At 32.4% G+C, this 22,590-nt stretch overlaps 1 pseudogene across 1 annotated transcript; it reads left to right on the forward strand.

Annotated features, from left to right (window-relative positions):
- The first annotated feature begins 6,680 nt into the window (after nt 1–6,680).
- Nucleotides 6,681–20,257, forward strand: LOC149174841 (cysteine-rich receptor-like protein kinase 15; annotated as a pseudogene). The gene is made up of 6 exons (XR_016257946.1): nt 6,681–7,753; nt 18,233–18,366; nt 18,573–18,783; nt 18,872–19,101; nt 19,354–19,504; nt 19,663–20,257. The product of XR_016257946.1 is annotated as a cysteine-rich receptor-like protein kinase 15 (transcript).
- Nucleotides 20,258–22,590: the final 2,333 nt, after the last annotated feature.

The following is a 22,590-nucleotide window of genomic DNA, read 5'->3' on the forward strand; positions in this document are numbered from 1 at the left end:
GTAGATACAACTTGAGTGACCTGCATTCCATGAAATATACCCCTCATGCTAGCTTTTCAAATATTTCTGCTCAAACGAACCATTACTAGGATAAATAGTAAGGGAGACAGGGAACAATCTTGACACAAACCTATTTCTGCCTAGAAAAAATTAGATGGGAATCCATTTATGAGGACTGAATAATTTACATAAACCACACAAGCCATATCCTAGCAGACATTCTCCATTGATAGAATGATCTTGACAAGTCTCATTCTTAGAAATGACCAGTTCACGTAGTCGTATGCTTTATGATGATCTATATTCATGACCAAAGCCCGCTTTTTCCTGGTATGTATAGAATGAATACACTCCTACGCAATGGCAATCATATCATGTATCTATCGCTTGGGCAAGAAACAAAATCGTTGAGGAGAAATATTTGAAGATGGTATGCCTCGAATCTCGCAGGAAATGATCCTGGAGATAAGCTTGTATGTGATATTACAGAGGGAGATAGGCTGAAAAACAAAGAAAGTTGACGGATGAGATGACTTGGGAATAACAACAATGAAAGTCCAATTTATGGCACCTAATACTGTACTAGTTAATTGAGATTCTTCCACCATATTCAAAAGGTCCTAGCCCGTGATGTCAAAGAAATGTAAGAGTAGTTCTACCCCATCCGTCTGGACCAAGACACTTATTCTAAGAAAAAGATTTAAGGACGTCTAGGATTTCATCAAAAGAAATAGGTCGGAAAACCTACGCGTTCAAATGGACTGAAAAATATTTGAAAAACATCAATCCCCCAAAGAAAGTCTTCAACATCGGCGCCAAGTCTCCAAGAAATATGTACAAGAGTTAATAATAAAGATATACCGATAATTAAAGATTCTATACATGCCCCCCCACCATGGACTCTTTTAACCTTATTAAACCACCATTAACTTTTTTAACCTTATCAAATGAGTCAAACATGTTTTGTCATTTAAAAAATATATAATGAAAGTGGCCTTTCTATTAACTATTCAAAGTCACACTTCAATGCAATGGGAAAAATATCCCCAACTTATTTCTTTGGCATATTCTAGAAATATGTAGAAATTTCTGAAAAAAAATACGATACATTACCGATTCAAAGTCACAATTCAAATTTTATTGCATATTCTAGAAATGTCCAGAAATTCCAAAAATAAATTATAAACTGTATTATTTATTCAAAATCAAAATTAGATAAAATGGAAAAGAAATATCTGGAATTTATCTTTATGGTATATTTCAAAAATATCTAGAAATATGTAGAAATTTCTGAAAAAAAATATGATACATTACAGATTCAAAGTCACAATTCAAAAAATGTCCAGAAATTCCAAAAATAAATTATAAACTATATTATTTATTCAAAATCAAAATTAGATAAAATGGAAAAGAAATATCTAGAATTTATCTTTATGGTATATTTCAAAAATATCTAAAAATATGTAGAAATTTCTGAAAAAAAATATGATACATTACCGATTCAAAGTCACAATTCAAATTTTTATTGCATATTGTAGAAATGTCCAAAAATTCCAAAAATAAATTATAAACTGTATTATTTATTCAAAATCAAAATTAGATAAAATGGAAAAGAAATATCTGGAATTTCTCTTTATGGTATATTTCAAAAATATCTAGAAATATGTAGAAATTTCTGAAAAAAAAATGATACATTACTGATTCAAAGTCACAATTCAAATTTTTATTGCATATTCTAGAAATGTCCAGAAATTCCAAAAATAAATTATAAACTATATTATTTATTCAAAATCAAAATTAGATAAAATGGAAAAGGAATATCTGGAATTAAATTCCAAAAATAAATTATAAACTGTATTATTTATTCAAAATCAAAATTAGATAAAATGGAAAAGAAATATCTGGAATTTATCTTTATGGTATATTTCAAAAATATCTAGAACTATGTAGAAATTTTTGAAAAAAAATATGATACATTACCGATTCAAAGTCACCATTCAAAATTTTATTGCATATTCTAGAAATGTCCAGAAATTCCAAAAATAAATTATAAACTGTATTATTTGTTCAAAATCAAAATTAGATAAAATGGAAAAGAAATATCTAGAATTTATCTTTATGGTATATTTCAAAAATATCTAGAAATATGTAGAAATTTCTGAAAAAAATATGATACATTACCGATTCAAAGTCACCATTCAAATTTTTATTGCATATTCTAGAAATGTCCAGAAATTCCAAAAATAAATTATAAACTGTATTATTTATTCAAAATCAAAATTAGATAAAATGGAAAAGAAATATCTGGAATTTATCTTTATGGTATATTTCAAAAATATCTAGAAATTTACAATCAAAACATCTTCTTAAAATTAAATCTTTTCAAGCAGAAAAAATATATACATCTTCAATCAAAATAAGAATATACATCTTCCCAAAATTAAGTCCTCTCAACATGGATGGCTGTGATTCAGATAAAAAAAATAGACGTGGATCAAAATAAGAAATATATATATTATCTTAAGATTCACATAGAAAAATAGATGTCCGAAGTAATAAATGCATTTTCAGAAAATGAAGGTCCGAATCAACGCACGTTGTGAATCACACGGAAAAAATGTATAATGCGAGCGTGCATCTCGCGTCAAATCAAAATCAAAATTGAAATTGATGTCGAGGGGACCTGTGATTCACATGAAAAGAATTAAGGTAAACGTATGTTACAAGTCATGCAAAATCAAAAAACCGAGTCATGGAAGGCGGCTAATCACAGAAAAATCTAAAGGATTCCAAAGTTAGAATCGTGGTCAACACAGGCTGCGATTCACACGAGAAGGATGAAGGTGAAAATGAGTATAAACTGATAAAATTAGCAAAAATTAGAAGTTATGGAATGTATGGTAAATGGAATTTTATTGTTATATCCGCATAATGTATGGTATTATTTATTTAGTTTTCTGCATAATGTATGGTATTATTTATTTAGTTTTGCTTTGATTATATATTAGTTTATTTTTTATCGGGAAAAAATTATGTTATTTATTTATAGTTTAAAATTAAGAATTTAATTTTTGTTATTTTTTATTTTATTTAAATTTATTTATTTGTAAGGTAATTGGTTGAGAATTTATTATGAGTTGTTTAGTAATTTTTATTTTCTATTAGTTACACAACCAAGAGGGTCTTATACACTAAATTAGTGTCTTTTTTTTTTTAAATTGGATAATGATAATAATAATAATAATAATATTTCCACTTCCTCTTAGAGTGCCCCTCGTATAACCACATTAGATCTAACCACATTAGATCTCAGTTTCATAATCTTTGTTACAATACTAACCTTCCTAATTATAATGAGCTCGGGAGGCTTCTCTCCAAGCTTTTTGAGCATAGGAATAAAATCTTAAATCAAAATGGATAATTTGTTTCTTTAGGTCCGATAGACCATTATTTGGTCTCAGCGGACATTAACCATCATCACTCTCATTATGAATTATAGTTTTTTTGCCTATGTTTCCATTTTTATATATATATATATATATATATATATATATATATATATAAGTGTATATATTTTTATATACACAATATTAATTAATCATATTTTTTAATTTTTGGTGATGTCATTTAACAATATAGTATTTTATTAGTTGTTTTATTTTGTAATTAAATTTTTTTCTTTATTAATTTTTAGTTTAATTAAACTCTATTTAAACTAAGCCGCAAGTACTAACTACTCTATAGCGCTGGCTAAATATGTAATGAATAATAATAAATACTGTATAATTATTTTATTTTTCATTTTTATTAAATATTATATAATGGAAAGATATTAAATCAATTATTAACTTTTTAATTCAATATTTACGAAAAATATTACCTTTATAATAAATTAAATCAAATATTAAAAAATATTACCCTCATTAAACTTTATATATAATTAATAATTTAAAAATATTAAATCAATTATTAATTTTTTAATTCAATATTTACCATAAACATTACCCTTATAATAAATTAAATTAAATATTAAAAGATATTACCCTCATTAAAATGTATATAATTAATAATTAAAGTTGGTTAATTATTAACTCAGCCACCAAGTTTGCAAAGAAGCCTCTCCATTTAGTGATTATTTTGCATTAGGGAAAGATTTTATCTTGATTAATTTTATAGTGTTGTTGAACCAACAACATTATCTAATATGTTCTTATTTGTATGATAAAGTTAATTCTTTTTAGAGGTTTGAATTCAAAAATATTAATTTTTTTTGTATTCAAGCTTTTGTGATCTATAATGAATTAAGCAAAGCTTTTTGGTAGAAATCACATAAGAGAATTTTTTATTCGAGGCATTTCAAACCAACAAGTGTTATTCATCATCATCCTTTGCCATGGTCTGCCTCTTCATCTAGTCCTGATGATGAACAACACTTATGTCTCTGCATTGCTCTCTATTTAAGCCTTTGCGATGGTCTTCCTCTTCATCTGGACTTGATGATGAACAACAACAGGCCCAATAAAAAATTCTCTTATGTGATTTTTACAAAAAGACTTTGCTTAATATTAATCTTACTTTTAAAACTAATTGTTTAAAAACATTAAATTTATTATTATTATTCATTTATATAAATATATATTCTTTATTTTATAATTATATAATTTAATTGAATATTTTTTAAAACAATAAAATTAAAAATTAATTAATTAATTCAACAACTAATTTTTTAACAGCTAATCTTTAACAATTAATTTATAATGACTAATTCCCAACAGTTAATTTTGGAATCATATATATCTCTACTATTTAAGCATTTGGATAGATTGATTTTTTTTTTTATCTTTATCCTGAATATAAACCACATTAGATGGTTCAAACCGTAGATCAAATCTTAATAATGTGATCAATCCGAAAGACAATATCATTAACAAATTCAATTGTTTAAACTTAAATAATTTAACATAAAAAATATATATATATATATATATATATATATATATATATATATATATAATCATTAAGTTTTTATGTGACAAGTAGTGGGATTTGAAATTCTAAACCTATATTTATTATTTGGAAAGGTGGGGAATTAGTAAATTCTTTCTTTTATTTTTATTTTTTATTTAATATTTATACAAATTTCTTTTTAATAAATATTTTCACAAATTATTTGAAAGTTACTTTTCTGATTTATTATAGGATGAAGAGTATTTATATTCTATTTTTCTTATTAAATATGTTTTATCTATGTGAAGAATTGTATTAGTGTTGAGGGTTATATCATTGTTGGTGAACTTTATCATAAATTAATATAGCCATATAAATTAATGATAATAAATATGGATAGATATAAGTCTATAATAAGAATATACAAATTTACTTTATAGTACATTTCATATAGTCAAGAAAAAGAAAAAAATCATAAAAATTAACTAAATTAATAAGCATGTTATTTTGGAGAATTAGACACTTATATGGATGGTGAGAGAGTTAACAACCCTTTTCGAACACTCATTCTACCCTTACTTGATCTATATATCAACTATAGCAATCATATAAATTAAAGGACTAATAATATTAATAACTATCAAAACACTTATTTCAATATACATTTGGCAAAATTCATAGAAACTAACTACATTATTACTTTATTTTAGATTATGGTTACCATTATTTTATTACTACTATTATTATTAAAATAATTAATATATGAGATAAGCATATACACATTTAGAATATGTAATAAGATTTTTTTAACATGGAGATTCATCCCACTTTAACATGGAGATTCCTAACTTACAAATAAGCATTGTTACAATATCATAGTTTAATAATACTATAGGCTCAACAACCCATAACTCATGTTCATATAACATTTTTTTAATTAATCAATATAATTAAAATAGCAAAAAGATATACCTATTTTTAATATAAATCTCAAATTTTTTATTTGTAAATATTATTAAAAACATCCTAAAATATTTAATAAACATTAAATCTTTACCATTCACTTAATAATTATTAATAATTTAATTAAATTTATAAAAGATTATTTCAAAATAAATATTTTTATAATAATTATTAATAATTTAATTAAATTTATAAACATTCTAGTTCAAAATAAACATTTCTATAAATATAAATATAAATATAATTATTTTCTCTGAAAAAATATAAATATAATTATTAATAATTAAATTAAAATTCTATAAAACTTTTCCAAAAAAATTCTATAAAACAATTTGACTGCGTTTAATTCATCCATACTGGCATAATAACGAAAAGATCCGGAGGGTCTTGCGCTTCCTAGTGCAAGGGTCTCTTCCAGTTTTTGATTCGGTCAGAGTCATCCATATCGGGAAGGAGAGTCTTCTCGTTCACACCCTTACCTTAGGTAAGAGTGAACATCCATCCTGGCATAATAACGAAGTATGAAAATTTTTAAATAGTTTTAAATTGAAAAAAATAAAAATAAAAGAAAATCACGATTGAAGGCAATTTGACTGCGTATAATTCACGTATCCTTGCATAAATATTGAGAATTCAATAATAATTTCACTGCGCATCTTTCACGCATTCTTACATAATTCACTAGTGGTTTTCGGCGACTAACGTTCCACTTGAGTTAGTCAGGTGACGTCAGACGAACATATTATTGATGGACCGCGCAGTATGCGGTTCTTATTGATTAACCACATTCGCAGAAGCACAAATTTTTGTAGCATCACTGCTATGTCTATTCACAGTTTCCACTGTTCGATGGCAATCAGAATCCCATCGAATGTGAACTTTTATGCAAGGGATTCTGCAACTTCTCTCCTGATCCCCCAAATTATCACGCTCTTCTACTTTTTTATTGTTCTTCCTGCCTTGATCAATATTAGTCTTTATGGACAGATTTGCAATGCAGTGACAGAGGTTCCTACAACTCAGTGCCGTGACGGGAACTATACAGCAGGCAGTAAGTTTGAGAGCAATCTGAATGCTCTCTTTGGTCGTCTTGTTCAAGGGACAAACCATTCTGGGTTTAACAGCTCTGTGTATGGCGAAACTCCTAACAAAGTATATGGCCTCTTCCAGTGCAGGGCAGACATGACAATCGACCAATGCTACACTTGCTGGCAATTGGCAACGCTTAACATACGACAAAAATGTGGGAGTAGCGTTGGCGCTACTTGTTGGCCTTTCCACTGCTTCTTACGTTATGAAAACTATAGTTTCGTTGGAATACTGGACACAAGTTTAGGGGTTAATTCTCAGGAGGGCTTCGGAGGGGATGCGGGGGTCTTCGTCCCCGATGACTTTCAAGTTGCTGCTAAGAATCTCCTAAATAACTTGTCAGCTAAAGCAACAACTGAAACGAGACGCTCTGCTTACGGTATAGCTCTGGATTCCTTGTCACAAACTATTTACGGTCTGGTCCAGTGCACAAGAGATCTAAGTACTGACCAATGCAGCACATGCCTACAATACTCAATCAATACAATATTCACAACTGATACGACTGCAGGAGTTCAGTATTGGAGTAGAAGTTGCATCCTTCGTTATGAAATATATCCTTTCTATAATTCGTCTATGCAGCTTCCGCAAGCCCCTCCAGGGAACCCAACCAACAGTCCAGAGAGCAAATCTTCAGACAAAAGAACATACATAATTTTAGGCGTTGTGGGTGGGTTGGTTCTCGGGTTAATCATAGGCGCGTTCGCAATGGCGAGAAGACTGAAGTCTGCCGTAGCTCCAAGGGGATACCAAGGTATTACTGCCACATCATTTTATGAACTCGTAGGTATTGCATGTTATTGGAAATGATTTTAAAATTTTCACTTTTACCTAGCTTTAGCGGGAATTGCTTCGTTCTCTCAGTTTTCTCTGTTTTTGGAAGCCTGATGAACTGAGACTTTCTCTGTTGATCCGTCTCTTGCTTCTTCCTGTTAGTTTTCATGAATTCTATAGGTTGTTGCATCCCTTAATCCCATCCGTCCAGCTAAGAATGGATCCCGACCTGCCTACAGTTATATGGGCACACTTTAATCCCATCCCTCCAGCTAAGACTGGACCCCGGCCTGCCTCCAGTGAAAGTCTGGTGTTTAGCTATTGTTCAGGATACCACCATAACCCTCATCTCCATCGCCAGCGCGCGTGAGGGGCCGAAAAGAATACATATTGCATATTCTTGTCAACCCACACGACCGTTTAAAGCAAGGGCTTTTCGAACCTTTAGCTTATACACAGCCAGATATGGGTGTGAGCGACCATATTCAATACACTTTTAGATTTACTACACCGTTACACAGAGGCCCACAAACATACAGTTGACCACTCGAATAGCACCCGCCCCAAAACACAGAGAGTATAAGTCATAAAGGCCTTATATATCATAATTGTAAGAGTTCAGTTTACTTATTTTAAGTTTCAGTTTTTTTGTGAGATGAGGTGTTATAATTTTTTATAAAATAATATATATATATATATATATATATTTGACTGTATAATAACACGGTTATCAAGCAGCTCACAAACAGAGAGTTAATAACTCACGAAGCCCTTATCTATCATAATTGTAAGGATATATTTGGAGAAGTTCAGCTTAATTATTTTAAATTTGAGTTATTTTTTAAAATTCGGAGATTTAAATTTGATAAAAGTTTTATTTTATATATATAAGAGAGAATGAATCAGATAGCTCACGCAGTTCACAGGTAAGACCAGCTAGACCTCGAAGTTGCCAAATAATCCTGTCACTTGTTTACTAATTAAATTAAGTAGAGATACAAATATTTATAAAATTATATGCCAAATAATCCTGTCACTTGTTTATGAATTAAATCAAGTAGAGGTACAAATATTTATAAAATTATATTCATTTACCGAGATTAAAACAGAATCCTAGAAATTAAAATCTAAATGCTAGATAAAAACATAATCTAAAAAAATAACTACTTTATCCATTATTTCCAAATAATGATATGTAGATTAGCCGTGTTTGTTTAAATGTACAGATTTTAATAATTATGTTTAGGCTTAGTATAAAAAAAATTCAAATTTGCTCACAGAATGGAATTTAGGCAAGATTTTGATAAATTTTGGTAGAAATTTGGGAAATGCAAATTTGTAAAGTTTCAAGACTTGAGTTGCTTCAAAAAATTTTAATGGTGCTGAATTTATTTCAACCATAAAAAAACATGAATCAATCATTATTATTATCAATTTTTTTTAAAAAGCATAACCAAATTTCAATAATTTTTTATAATCAAATAAATTTGCTGCTCCTTAAACATATAAATAATCTTTATATATTTTTAAATTAAATATAATCATCGAAAATAGTATACATACAGTAAGCATAATAAACATGCAGAATCGCACAGTTTGCCAAATTAAATAATCATAAACAATTATTATTGTAATAGCAATTATCCTTTGTTGATAGGTGTACTTAATAGTTACAGTAAATGAAATGCTCGAATTATGCCATTTTCTTCCCACTTTCAAAGTTATGCCATTATGCCATAGTCCGCACAGATTTGCCACTCCTGAAACTTCTTATACATTTTTTTTTTTGAGAAAATCAAAATAGTTATATTAAGAAAATATAGAGTTCAAAATACATTTTCGATATCATATCTGTGTGAAACAGCAGGAAGACATGATGGTGTTCCATTTGAGAGAACTGATGAGGCAGCATATTTACATTTTGTCACTGATTTTTTTGTCACTGATTTAATAGAGAAAAACCAGCGAGAAACATTGAGCCCCGCATAGAGCAAAAAGGCGCAGCATAGGCATGAGGAAAAACCATGAAACAAAACACAATTGTCGCTTCAAGACAGAAGCAGAACTTCCAAAAAAGATTGAGAGAGTCAGTGGGAGCTGAGACAGGAAACCTGTAAGTGAAAATACATCAGCATTGAAGAGAAGGTGGCCGAATATGCTGTATATGAAAAACAGAGCTGGATTGGAGATTAATCTGCGGGAGGCAGATTGCCCGTGATTTGGATGAGGATAGAATGAAGGGGCAATTTGGAGTTCTGGAAAATGCATTCATTCCTCCATTTCCAAAGATACCAGCAGGTGAGGATAAACAATGAGCGCCAGGAGGGGTTCTGGGCGCTCCACCAGTTGAAGCCTTCCTGTACAGATGAAAAAACTTGATGAGAAAAACCATATATCAAAGATAATTCATACCAGATTGTTGAAGATGAGGCACAGCTGAAGAACATGTGGGCGTTGGATTCAGCTTCTGAAAGGCACATTTGACATCTGCCTGGACCCTGCCATCCCTTTCTTTGGAGAACCTGCCAGGTGAGATTCCTGTCCGAGAAGAGGAGCCATGAGAAAAGAATCATCTTGAGTGGACAGGAAGCTTTCCACAATTTGAGGGGGAAGATGGGAGAGGAAGGTGACTGTTGTGGTAGGAAAGCAGCATAAAGATCTCTGACAGTAATAGATTGTGTTGAATTGTGAAGCGACAAGATGAGTTCGTCCTTGGATCCCGATTGAGAGAAACCCTTGCTAGAAAAACCATTGATAGCAGATGACCATAAGGGACGAAGAGAGAGGGGCAGTGATAATTCAGCCGCATCCTTCCACACAGGGGACTGAGATGACCAAGATTTTATTAATTTGTCCCATGTGAACAAGCCCCTTTGGAAGAAGAAGGAAAGCAAAGCAGGGGGAATCATTGATTCCAGATCGAACACAGTAGAATCCATGCCAATAAAAATGCTAGATCCCGTGAACAATTTCCATCTTAAATTCATCAAGAAGAGAGACTGGATCTTTCTAAAACTCTGCCAAATGGGGGAGCCTCTTCTGATGCCCAGGGAGCGTCTTCTGTACCAAAAAACCATAGTTTTTCCTTTGAGGTATTTCTGATTTATGATAGTGCTCCATTGACAATTCCCGTATATACCTCTGATGAGGGATTTGCATAGTAAGGCTTTCCCGAAAGTCGGCATGTGCAGAAGGCCCCAACCGCCCAGAACCTTCGGCCTTGTGATGGAGTCCAGCTTTACGAGATGGATCTTTGACTGATAAGATCTGCCGCCCCATAAAAAGGAGGCCGCCAGAGAAGCCATTTTTCTTGTAATAGATGCAGGAAGTAGGAAGAGGTGGCCCCAATATACCGCCAGTTGAGAGAGAACAGAGCGAACCAATATGTATCTGCCTGCCAAGGATAAAAAACGCATCTCCCAACATGAGATTTTCTTGTAAAAACGCTCGATTAGCCATTGCCAATCCCTTGCATGATAAGCTTTAGCTTTTAAGTGGAAACCAAGATATTTAAACCCATCCTTAATCAATGCAAGTTTTATGCCAAAACGAGCAGCGATCCATTGTGCTATGTCCGGATTTGTTCCATTGTGATACAATGTGGATTTGTCTTTATTAATAGAGAGGCCCGATGCGGAGTGAAATTTCTGGAAAATCACATATAAGCAAACCCATGAAGATTTACATAGCATCGCAAAAAGGAGAATGTCATCTACAAAGAGGTTATGAGAAAGGGAGATGTCCTTGCAGATTTTGATCGGCCTGCATCTCCCTTCTGCAACTGCCAGATTGATCTGTGAGCTGAGGGTATTCATCACGAGAATAAAAAGTAGTGGGGATAGAGGACAGCCTTGGCGAAGGCCCCTCTCCGCAGGAAAGAAAGAAGATGGTATGCCATTGATGAGAACAGAGTAATTGACGTTTTCAACACACGCCATAATCCATCGAATACCCTGAGCATTTAATCCAATTTTTGCAAGAAGGATTCGAAGGAAGCCCCAGTCTACGCAATCGTAGGCTTTTTTGAGATCTATCTTCAGGACTGCGGCATCTATATTTTTTGTTGTAATTGAGAATAGGCATTCCTGCGTCATAGCAACAACGTCCAGAATAAGCCTATCTTTTAAAAAGGCATGCTGCTCCTTTGTAATGAAGGAGTTAAGAACCACCTTCAGCCTTTCGGCAATAATCTTAGATATGATTTTAAATAGAGTATTGCAAAGGGCTATCGGCCTGTAATCGAAGAACGATTCCGATTTGACCTTCTTGGGAATAAGTGCTATAAAGGTGGCGGATAGCGCACTGTTAATGTTCCCAGACATGTGGGAGGCTTCCACCATACCCAACAAATCTTTTTTGAACAGATCATAGAAATGACTAAAAAACTCGATCGGCCAACCATCAGGGCCAGGGCTTTTGTCCCTTTTGAACTTTTTAATGGTGTCGAGAAGTTCCTCCTCCATGATAGGCTTAAAGAATTGATCATTTGCGTTCTCGTCAAACATTACAGGCAGCTGTTCCACAGCCCATAAAGAGTCATATGCATTGCTATCCTGCCTTTTATAAAGATTTTGAAAAAATCTGGTAGCTTCTGCCGAGATATCCTGTTGAGTGTGGAAAAAACCTCCCTTGCCATCCTCAATCTTCCAAATGGAGTTTTTGGCCCGACGTGCATTTGCAAAATTGTGAAAAAATTTAGTATTTCGGTCACCCTCCCTGAGCCATGTCGCTCTACTTTTAAGCCTCCATAATGCTTCCTCCTTTTGCAACAGCTCGATTTTCTTTTTTTCCAGGGACCTGATGAGGGCTTTTTGATCAAATGACAGACCATTATATTGAGCCGAATTAGAGAGATAACTTATTTCTTTTTTGATGTCAGATAGCTCCTGTTTGTCCGATCTCCTCTTCTTGATCTGCCAATCCTTTGCTGCTTTCCTGAGCATTTGAATTTTTTCCCGGAAGGTAAGTAAGAAAGCGTCTTCAGAAAGATGGATATCCCTCCAAGAATTTGCAATGAGAACATTGAAAGATTCATCCTCAAGGTGGGATCTGTTAAATTTGAAAGGGTACCCCAACTTGCAATTCATGTGCTCCCATGCGAGGAAGATGGGCCTGTGATCCGAGGAAGGCTCCAAACCCGTTCTAGCAACAGGCATCCCCCAGCTTTCGATTATGCTGACATTAATAATAAAGCGGTCTATTCTTTTAGCAATGTATGCTGAGCCCGTCCTGCCATTTTCCCAAGTTGGAACCAATGTTTCAGGAATAACATCTACTAAATTTCTGTTAGCAGTTCCTGACGCATTTTATCGGCCGAGCGGTCCTGTTTTCTACAACTGCCCCAGCATTCCGCAGCATGGAGGGTTAGATTTAGATCACCCGCTATTAATAAAGATTTTATGTCTAGAATTTCAGATTCAAACAGCTTGTCCCAGAAAAAAGATCTGTCCCTATAGGGCGCGTAAATATTCAAGATGTTGATAATCTGAGACCTTCCTCTGATAGAAGCTGAGATGAGAATCCCAGCACAACATTTGAAAGCCTTTGCTCTGACCGAGGCTGGGTTCCACAATACTTCCAGACCAGCTGACATTCCTTCCGCTTCTGTAGCAACCATATACCAGCTGGGGAACATTCTTCTGAAAAAAGCCAGAGAGACCGAACTTGAATGCATTGTTTCCTGTATAAAAATGATGAGAGGATGAGCAGAAGCAAGAGTCTCTTTTAGCGCTAGGAATTTAGGGGCGGCACCCAGTCCCCTAATATTAAAAGATACTAAAAAAGTCATTTGGAGGCTTGTCCAGCCTGACATGCTCTAAGAGGCTGTGAAGCAGTAGGTTCCATGATTGGGACTTCCACAAGAGACAAATTTGTGACCCCCAAGTCAGAAGCAATAGTTCTGCCTCGAAAGTGACGGCTGTCTCCTTTTTCTTTTTTCTGACAGTGATATTTATGGAAGAATTGGGGCTAATGGATGGGAAGGATGGCTTATGTATAGTGAGAGGTTCAAGCACCGATGGGTTCCGTTGAAGGAGGAGTTCGATATCACTATCGAAACAATTAACAGGGGATTGTGTTGGGGAGTTGAATGGGGTAGGGGTTATCATAGGTTCCTTACCCTTTTGCATGGCAGGAGCCGGCCCATTTGAAGATGGCGATGAGGAGGAAATCTGAATCGGATGTGATCCCACCACAAAATCTGCTTGATTCTTTATCTGCGGAGAAGGAACGGGGTCCTCGTCTTGAGGTTCAGGGATGGGGGGACAATGAAAGTCCGCTAATTTTGGCGACTTAGATTGAAATTGAGATTTGAGCTGGGAGCAGCGAAAATCAGTGGATTGAAAGGAGAAGAGATTTTCAAAGTCATTTACATCTTCATAATCTGGCCCCGAACTTCTTTTCCTTTCTGAGGGATGCCTGTTTATCTTGTGTTTAGATCGGTACCTGCAATTCCTAATGAGGTGACCCGTTCGATGACATAAAGAGCATCGAAAAGGGATGCCCCAGAAGTCAAGCCTTTGACAAATTTTAAAACCTTCCCATAAAATCTCTATCTGATCAGGATAGCCTCCCTTGTAAGGCCTCTCAATAAGAATCCACACGATTCTCTTGTCCTTTTCACCCCTGACCCATGGGTCGAAATATATGAATTTGCCGACAGCTTCTCCGATCATAGTGAGAGTTTCAGTCGTCCATAATTCTAAGGGCAGGTTTGGGATCTTGACCCAAATCATGTTGTGTGATGGAGTGTTCTTGAGAGGGTCGAAGCCCATGAACCATCTGGACAATGAGAGAAAACTTCGGCCAAAAACCCAAGGTCTGTTCAGAATCAGCTCTAAATCAGAAGCCTTCTGAAAGTGGAAGGAAAGCCAGTCTTTACAGCAAGCATAATAACACGCAAAATTGCACAGTTTGCCACATTAAATTATCAGCCATAATTATTATTTTAATAACCAGTATCTTTTGTTTATAGGTGTACCGTTGTACGTAACATTTACGGTAAATGAATTGCGCGAATATGTAATATCCTTCGCACTTATATGTGAATATAGATTTATTTTAATATTTGATTTTATATAATATTAAAAATAATTTGAAAATAAAATAAAATAATTTAAATTTAATATTTTAAAATTATATTTTGTTGAAGTGCTGAACTCGAAGACTTTGAAGATCTCATTAATTTCTACAACAAGAGTCAAAGTTTAACAGTGAATATCTATGGTGGAGTTTGTCTAGAGTTGGAGCTTGTCTCGAGTTTATTCCACGACCATAATTAGTATATGTGGTCAATTTTAAGCTGCGGTGGAGTCCGAGTTCCTACTACTTTGAAGTTCAAGCAGGGGGATTCAAAATTTCCAAGGGTTTAATTTTTAGATGTGTTTTGAGAAGGGCATTGAGAGTACAGGTGCAGAAGCCAGGGGTCCAGCAAGGCAGGCAAGCTTTAAAAATGAAGCATTCTCTAACTCTGACAGTTCCCACAGGGGAATACGTTCCTTCTTATCTTTTTTTTTTGGGTTAAATTTTGATTGTTTACGCTATGAGTACTTCACCTTACATATCTAAGTCTTTGTAGTACAGTGACACCAAGTAAAATGACTCTAGAGAGATGAAGTGAATATATTGAACTTTTAGATAGATGAAGAGAAGAAAGGGAAAACCAATTTAAAATAGAGTTAATAACATCGTTGGAAAACAATCACAAATCGCTAGAAAATAGAATAATCTCTTTGAGAATGAACTCCAAAGAATGAAAGGTCGGATTCAAAAAATAGAACATAGTAAACAATCAACCATTGAAGAAAATGACTAAAGAGAGATTAAAAATCTAAAAGAAAAATTAAATAATAAACTTGTTGTAAATAACACAAAGAGTAAATTAGATATTAAACCCATAAAAAAGGAAATTAACAAATTGATTGAACTCGACCATGAGTGCCATAAAAAAGCCTTACAAGAGCCTTACACCTTATAATTGTTGGTATAGAAGAACAAAACAATGAGGACACATTAGAAATAGTAAAAGAACAATTGAAAACAAAACCTCAAATTCAAACAACTTATAGCATAGGCAATCGAGGTAGGAAAGTTACTTGAGAATACACATAGACTAATCTGTATTAAGGTAAGCTTCAATGACCACAAATTAGATATACTCAAGAAATTCGTGAACCTAAAGGAAACTAGAATCTTAATAAATGAAGATCTGATTCCAGAAGACCAAGCTAAACTTAGGAAAGAAGTCCAAAAGGTCAAGGAGGCAAGAAAATAAGGGAAATGGGCTACCATTAGGAATAGGAAAGCTATTATTCCTAATGGGCTACCATTAGGAATAGGAAAGCTATGTTAAGATTAGCCATTGACTTGAAATCCATGGCAAAAGAGCTAAAGGGAAAGCTGGTTTTAGGAGATACCACTCAACTATTGACCATCTCGTCACTCTCAGGATCATTGTCGAGGGATGTTGCAATAGTAAAGCTGATCTATTTTGTTGCTATGTGGGCTTTAGAAAATCCTTTGACACTGTTCCTCGGGATAAGCTTTGGAAAAGACTTGATGAGATCATGATTCCTCCTGAGTTAAAGATTGTTGTGATTTTCCTCTACAAGACGGTTGTTGCCAAGATTAAGACCACTGAAGGGTGGTCGAAAGATGTTAAATGCAATATCGGGGTTAAGTAAGGGTGTCCCCTTTCCCATACCCTTTTTGGTATTTACATAGATAAGTTTGGAAATTGCGGGCTGCAAAGGGACTAAGCTTGCTCATATTATCATCACTCTTCTCCTCTACATTGATGATATCGTTCTTCTTTCTAGAAGCCATGAGGACTTGGACAAGCAATTTACGACTCTTCGTGACTATTGCTCCAAGATGGGTATGATAGTCAATGCGAACAAGACTAAAATCATGATAATTAAATCCAAAAAGGTCACCCATGGAAATTTCGTCAATGATGACAATTGCTTGGAACATGTATCTTCTTATAAATATTTGGGTATTGACATTCCATATCACCTCAACTGGAACTACAACATTGAGAAAAGGATTATTGGAGGCTGGAAAGCTTATTATGCGCTTGAAAATAATTGTAAGGATGTCAATCTTTGTATTTGGAGTAAAAAAACATTCTTCTTTGAGACCCTCGTCACCGCTATTGTCCTATATGGTCGTGAAGTCTAGGGTTGCAGTATATCCAGAGAGTCTTGGAGAAAGATTGATATGATTCAAAATTGATAACCTACAACCTCAAGATCAAGGGAAATACTCCCTATCCTATCCTCCTGATCAAAGTCGACCTCTCTCTTATTGAAAACAAGATTTTTTTAAAATATCTAATGTATAAGAAGAAGCTTTACAACATGGAATCCAAGAGGCTTCCTAAAATTGCTTCTAACTTTAGTCAAAACCTCTACCTTGGCCTCAAGCGTGGGTGACATAAGGATGCCAAGTATTGGCTCAACCACTGAGGAATAAATGAGGAGATCATCATGGGAAGCAAGGATAGTGTCAACGATACTATCACTTCCAAATTTAAGGATAAGTTATGGGACGATAAAGAGATGGAGGGTAAAAGGAAGCTAAAATATTATAAGGAGGTGATCAACCCCATCCTTGAGAACTATAATTATCTTTCTATTTTGACCAACTCAAAGAAAAAGATGAACATTGCTAAGATTAGAACTAACTCTCATGAACTGTGGAGTGAAACCAGGGGATGGTCTACTCCCAAGGCTCCCTAGGATGATATAATTTGCTAGCTTTGCGGTACTAAGAAATTGGAGGATGAAAAACACTTTCTTTTAGATTGTCCGACCCTTACTCACATCTGCTCTCATTTCTCTAACATTTGTCACACTTCTAATCTTTTTGACTTACCTTCTTTTTGAGCACATAAATAATATTCTAAAGAATTACAATTAGATTCTCCTTTTTAGAGTGAGATAGACCACATTAGTCTTAGTGGACGTTAATCATCATCATCATCATCAATATTTTAAAAAATATTAACCAATTAATATAATTAAATTTTTACTTAAATTTAATTTTAGTGAAGAGGTATTTTTTTTTTTAAATATTTTCCAAAGTGATTTCTAATACACAAAATAATATTTAAAAATAAATATTAGTATTTTTTTATATAAATAAAAAAATCTATCATAACTCAATTGTTAAATATTAATATTAATATCATTATCAAATTATTTAAATTTAAATATATATATATATATATATATATATATATAATTCTCAAATTCCATTATGATAATGATATACTAAAAGTATATTTATATTTTATATTAAGACAGCAAAAATTGATAATTGTTTTAAATTATTATATTTTCATACGCATAGCACGGTAATACTCGTCCCAGACCCCATTCCTGGTTAAAAATTATAAAATTGAATTTTTGCTTTTATGTTTTATAATATAACTTTTAACTGTGTTTCCATTGTATAGATCGTCACGAGGAAAGCACATTGCTCGGTCATGATCGACAAATGGTATTTACAATGGAAACATTAGTAGCTGCTACGAGAAACTTTCATGATGATAACAAGCTGGGAGAGGGAGGCTTTGGCCCTGTATACAAGGTAACATGGGCTAATTCAAAGGCTACTACCAGTTATTTTTACAATCTTAAATTATAGAAAATATGCAGATGCTCTAATTACACCCATGACGGTTGGATGTAGATTATTAGATTGATAACAAATATTTTGCAAGAAAATTAAGCAAAATATTAAGTTTAATTATTTTACAAAAGTTTCATACAGAAATTGTGGTTTGAATCTCTCAGGGAACTACTCAGGATGGAAAAGAAATAGCCGTGAAAAAACTGTCTCTAAAATCTATGCAAGGCAGAAAAGAATTTCTGAATGAAATTAAACTTGTGGCCAAAATTCAACATAAAAATCTTGTGAATCTACTAGGCTGTTGCGCAGAGGGGTCAGAAAGGTTGCTTGTTTATGAATACTTACCCAATAAGAGCCTTGATAAAGTCCTATTCGGTGAGTGATTTCCATTTTATTATCGATGTAGATAGATAACATTAATGTTCCAAGAATGCATGTAATGAAAGCCCATTCATGGATACAGATCCAAACAAACGCAAAAGGCTTGATTGGCCGAAGCGTTACAACATCATAATGGGAGTAGCTCGTGGGCTTCTCTATCTTCACCAGGATTCTCCGTTGCGGATTATTCATCGGGACATTAAAGCAAGCAACGTGTTGTTGGACGAACAACTGAACCCAAAGATATCAGATTTTGGCTTAGCAAGACTTTTCCCTGAAGACGAAACTCACGTCAAGAGTTGCTGGAACTTTGTAAGATTTCAATATCTCATACATTGTCAATGCATATGTTTCACTCTATGCTCATTTCGTTTCTAGAGAATTGAGAATACTGAAATTGTACTTTAAAGTTTATGTCATCTTTGTATTGTTTTTGGAGACTTACATTTTCGGTTAAGCTTTTACTTTCTAACATATACAACCACAGTTTTCTATTACCTAGTTTAAGTATTTTTTTTTTCTTCCCTATTATGTAATCTTTGACATTGTACATTGGATATGCAGCGGGTATATGCCACCAGAGTATGCTATGCAGGGACAATTATCTATAAAAGCTGATGTCTATAGCTTTGGCATTCTTCTCCTGGAAATTATCGCAGGAAGAAAGAACACTGATTACAATTTGTCAACTGAAATGCAGATTCTTTTGGGATGGGTGAGATACTGTTTCCGTTGTATATGGAAGTCAGCATAACTTTACTGTGTTGTTTTGTTCATCTATAAACCGTTTAGGGATTTCACATTCCATCTTTTGGATATGTCCGAAGTGTATATATACCTTGTCATAATGACGAACTCGTTGTGTTAATGCAGGCATGGAGATCATACGATGGAGGAAATATCGTGCAAGTGATTGATCCAGCCATAATTGAAACATGCGATGAGGCGCAAGCCTTGAGATGCATTCAGGTTGGCCTTTTGTGCACACAAGCCGAATCCCATCTTCGCCCACTGATGTCTGCCGTCAATTTGATGCTTTCAACTGATTCCGTGACGAACTTACCGGATCCCACGAAACCTGCTTTCGTGAATTCGTACGTTTCCCAAGCCGCCAAAACAAGCCGTTCTGGATCGTCTTCTGCAACCGCATCTTCTATGTCATCGCCTCACACTCCTTCGTCTCCTGCATCTAATGCCACTGATTCCATTAGCGAGTTGGTACCTAGGTAATGCAAAATCTGCAGTTCAAATAAGGCAGAGATTTCAGTGAACGCTTTAACATTAGTTTATTATCGTAGCATCATCATCATCAATTTAAACTTTATTATATAGCATTTTTAATGAAGCGAATAATGGGACAGATACTCGAAGTTAAGTTGGGCTGATGCTTCGTTACATAAGTTTCTTGACAAAACATATATCAATTGAAGTTCTCAATATTATTATATTTATATTGATTTATAAGAATCAGGAGTTATAAATTTTTATGTTTTCATCGAGTTTGTCATTATATTGATATAAATGTTTGTAGTTATTTATAGTAATAAGATCTACTATACTTATAAATGGAATATTATAGTTAAAAGAATGAAGTTCTATATAAGAAGTGTTATATAAGAAGTGTTAAATAGTAGTTTTTTTGGGTGTAGTTTAGTTGAAAATAGTAAAATTATCTTGTCATTGTTGTTATATATTAAAAGAATTAGTTACTATATTTTGTAAATATATTGAGAGTGAATGTTTTACAGATTTTATGAAAGTAAAATAATAAAAGCATTTGAATTAGTCAATAATTTAGAATTTCTTTATTGAGAATTATTGTTATTGCATGCAAATAATTAAGTATGTTCCTTGCAGAAATAACTATGAGAGTAGGTATATTACAGATTTTATGAAAGTAAAATAATAAAAGCATTTGAATTAGTCAATAATTTAGAATTTCTTTGTTGAGAATCATTGTTATTCCATGCAAGTAATTAAGTATGTTCCTTGCAGAAATAAGTATGGTCAATTTCACAATTAGAGTTATGTTTGTTAAAACGTAAGTCAATAATAAATTGTACCAAAAAAAGTATATTTGAGATACGAATGGCCTCTTAAGATTCTCTACCAAAATTTATTTGAGAAAATTAATACTATATTTTTCTTTATTGTAAATTTTATTTTAGTTAAATTTGTTAATATTAAAAATAATAATATTTATTATTTAAAAAATAAAATATTGATGTTATAAAAATATTTAAAATAGTTTAATTAACCATTGTATTATGCATAAATATAAATATCAATTAGTTAATATTTAGGATAGATTTTAGAGTAAGTAAAGGATTCTATAGATATAATTTTTGAAATAAAAATTATACAAATTTTCACCCTTAATTCAAAAAAATTTCAAAATACTAGATAAAATAAGGACTAAACTAGACACGTAATTATAAAAAAAATCATTATTTAATTTTCTTATAATGGAAAGAATATAATGTTTAAAGATTAATATTATATTATTTTTAAAAAATTAAATTGAAAAAAAATCAAATTAGTAGATAAAATAAAGACTAAACTACCAAAGACATTGGTAATTATAAAAAAATTAATAATTTTCTTATAATACAAAGAATATAATGTTTAGAGATTAATATTATATTGTTTTCATTAAATTGAAATAAAAAGTAATTAATAAAACGATACTTTATATTTAATTACATAAATATAAATTGAAACTTTATATTCTATATATAAAAAAATATATTGGATTGTGTGCCCAGATAAGAATATATAACTTGGTTCAATATTTTTTTTAATAAAATATATAATTAGATAAATGCTCAATTGTATGGAACCATGAAATATAGATGAAATATATTTAACTTTATTGATAATTTGTTTGTTCCAAAAATGGTGTATTATGTTATGGTGAAAGCCCTTTTATTACTCAACTCTAGAAAACCAAGGATAAGCCTTGTAGTATCGGTTGATAATTTGTTTATTTTTAAAATGGTGTATTATGTTTTAGGTCTAAGCCTTTTTATTAGTCATATTTATTACATTTATAAAAATTGACATAATATGGCGGTCTTTGCTAATCATGAGCTATGATGGACCCATTCATTATGTAACAGCTAAAAATCAAATTTATGTAACTAAATTGATGTTATAGAATGAAACCACGTACTCATTGAATGAAACGCCATAATAGTGGAGTAAGAAATGCTCGGGGTGGGCAAATAAATCCACGAGAAAGTTTGGTAATCAATATCCATGCAACAAGACACGCAGATGTCCACACATTCACACGTAGAATGACACAATTAATTATTAATTTGGTTAGGTGGTATTGAATTTTGGGGAAAGGATGTAGAGTCTTAGTTCTACCATTTCTTTCTTCAAAGCCTTAATGTAAAAGCTATTCATGCTATTTAATAAAAAAATATAATTGAATAAGATTTGATCAACGGACTATAAGTGCATTATTATTTTTGCAAATGTTTATTAAACAACGCAATTAGCAATACCATGTTTAATTTAACAGTCAATTAAATTAATGAAAAATAAATTAAGTTATTTTTTAAAAATAATAAATTTTAATTTGTAATGTTTAACTATAGAAATTTTGAATCCATGTTTAATTTAATAGTCAATTAAATTAATGAAAAATAAATTAAGTTATTTTTTTAAAAATAATAACTTTTAATTTGTAATGTTCAACTATACAAATTTTGAATTTTTTTTGGTCAGACCCAAATTAATATGGATTTTATCAAAAGCTCAATGCAATATCCCTTATAGATTTTGAATTTTATT

The sequence above is a fragment of the Pinus tabuliformis genome, chromosome 4_1, assembly GCF_031772625.1.
Source record: "Pinus tabuliformis cultivar Carrire ecotype Pingquan chromosome 4_1, CPIR1, whole genome shotgun sequence".
In the NCBI taxonomy this organism is placed as follows: Eukaryota; Viridiplantae; Streptophyta; class Pinopsida; order Pinales; family Pinaceae; genus Pinus; species Pinus tabuliformis.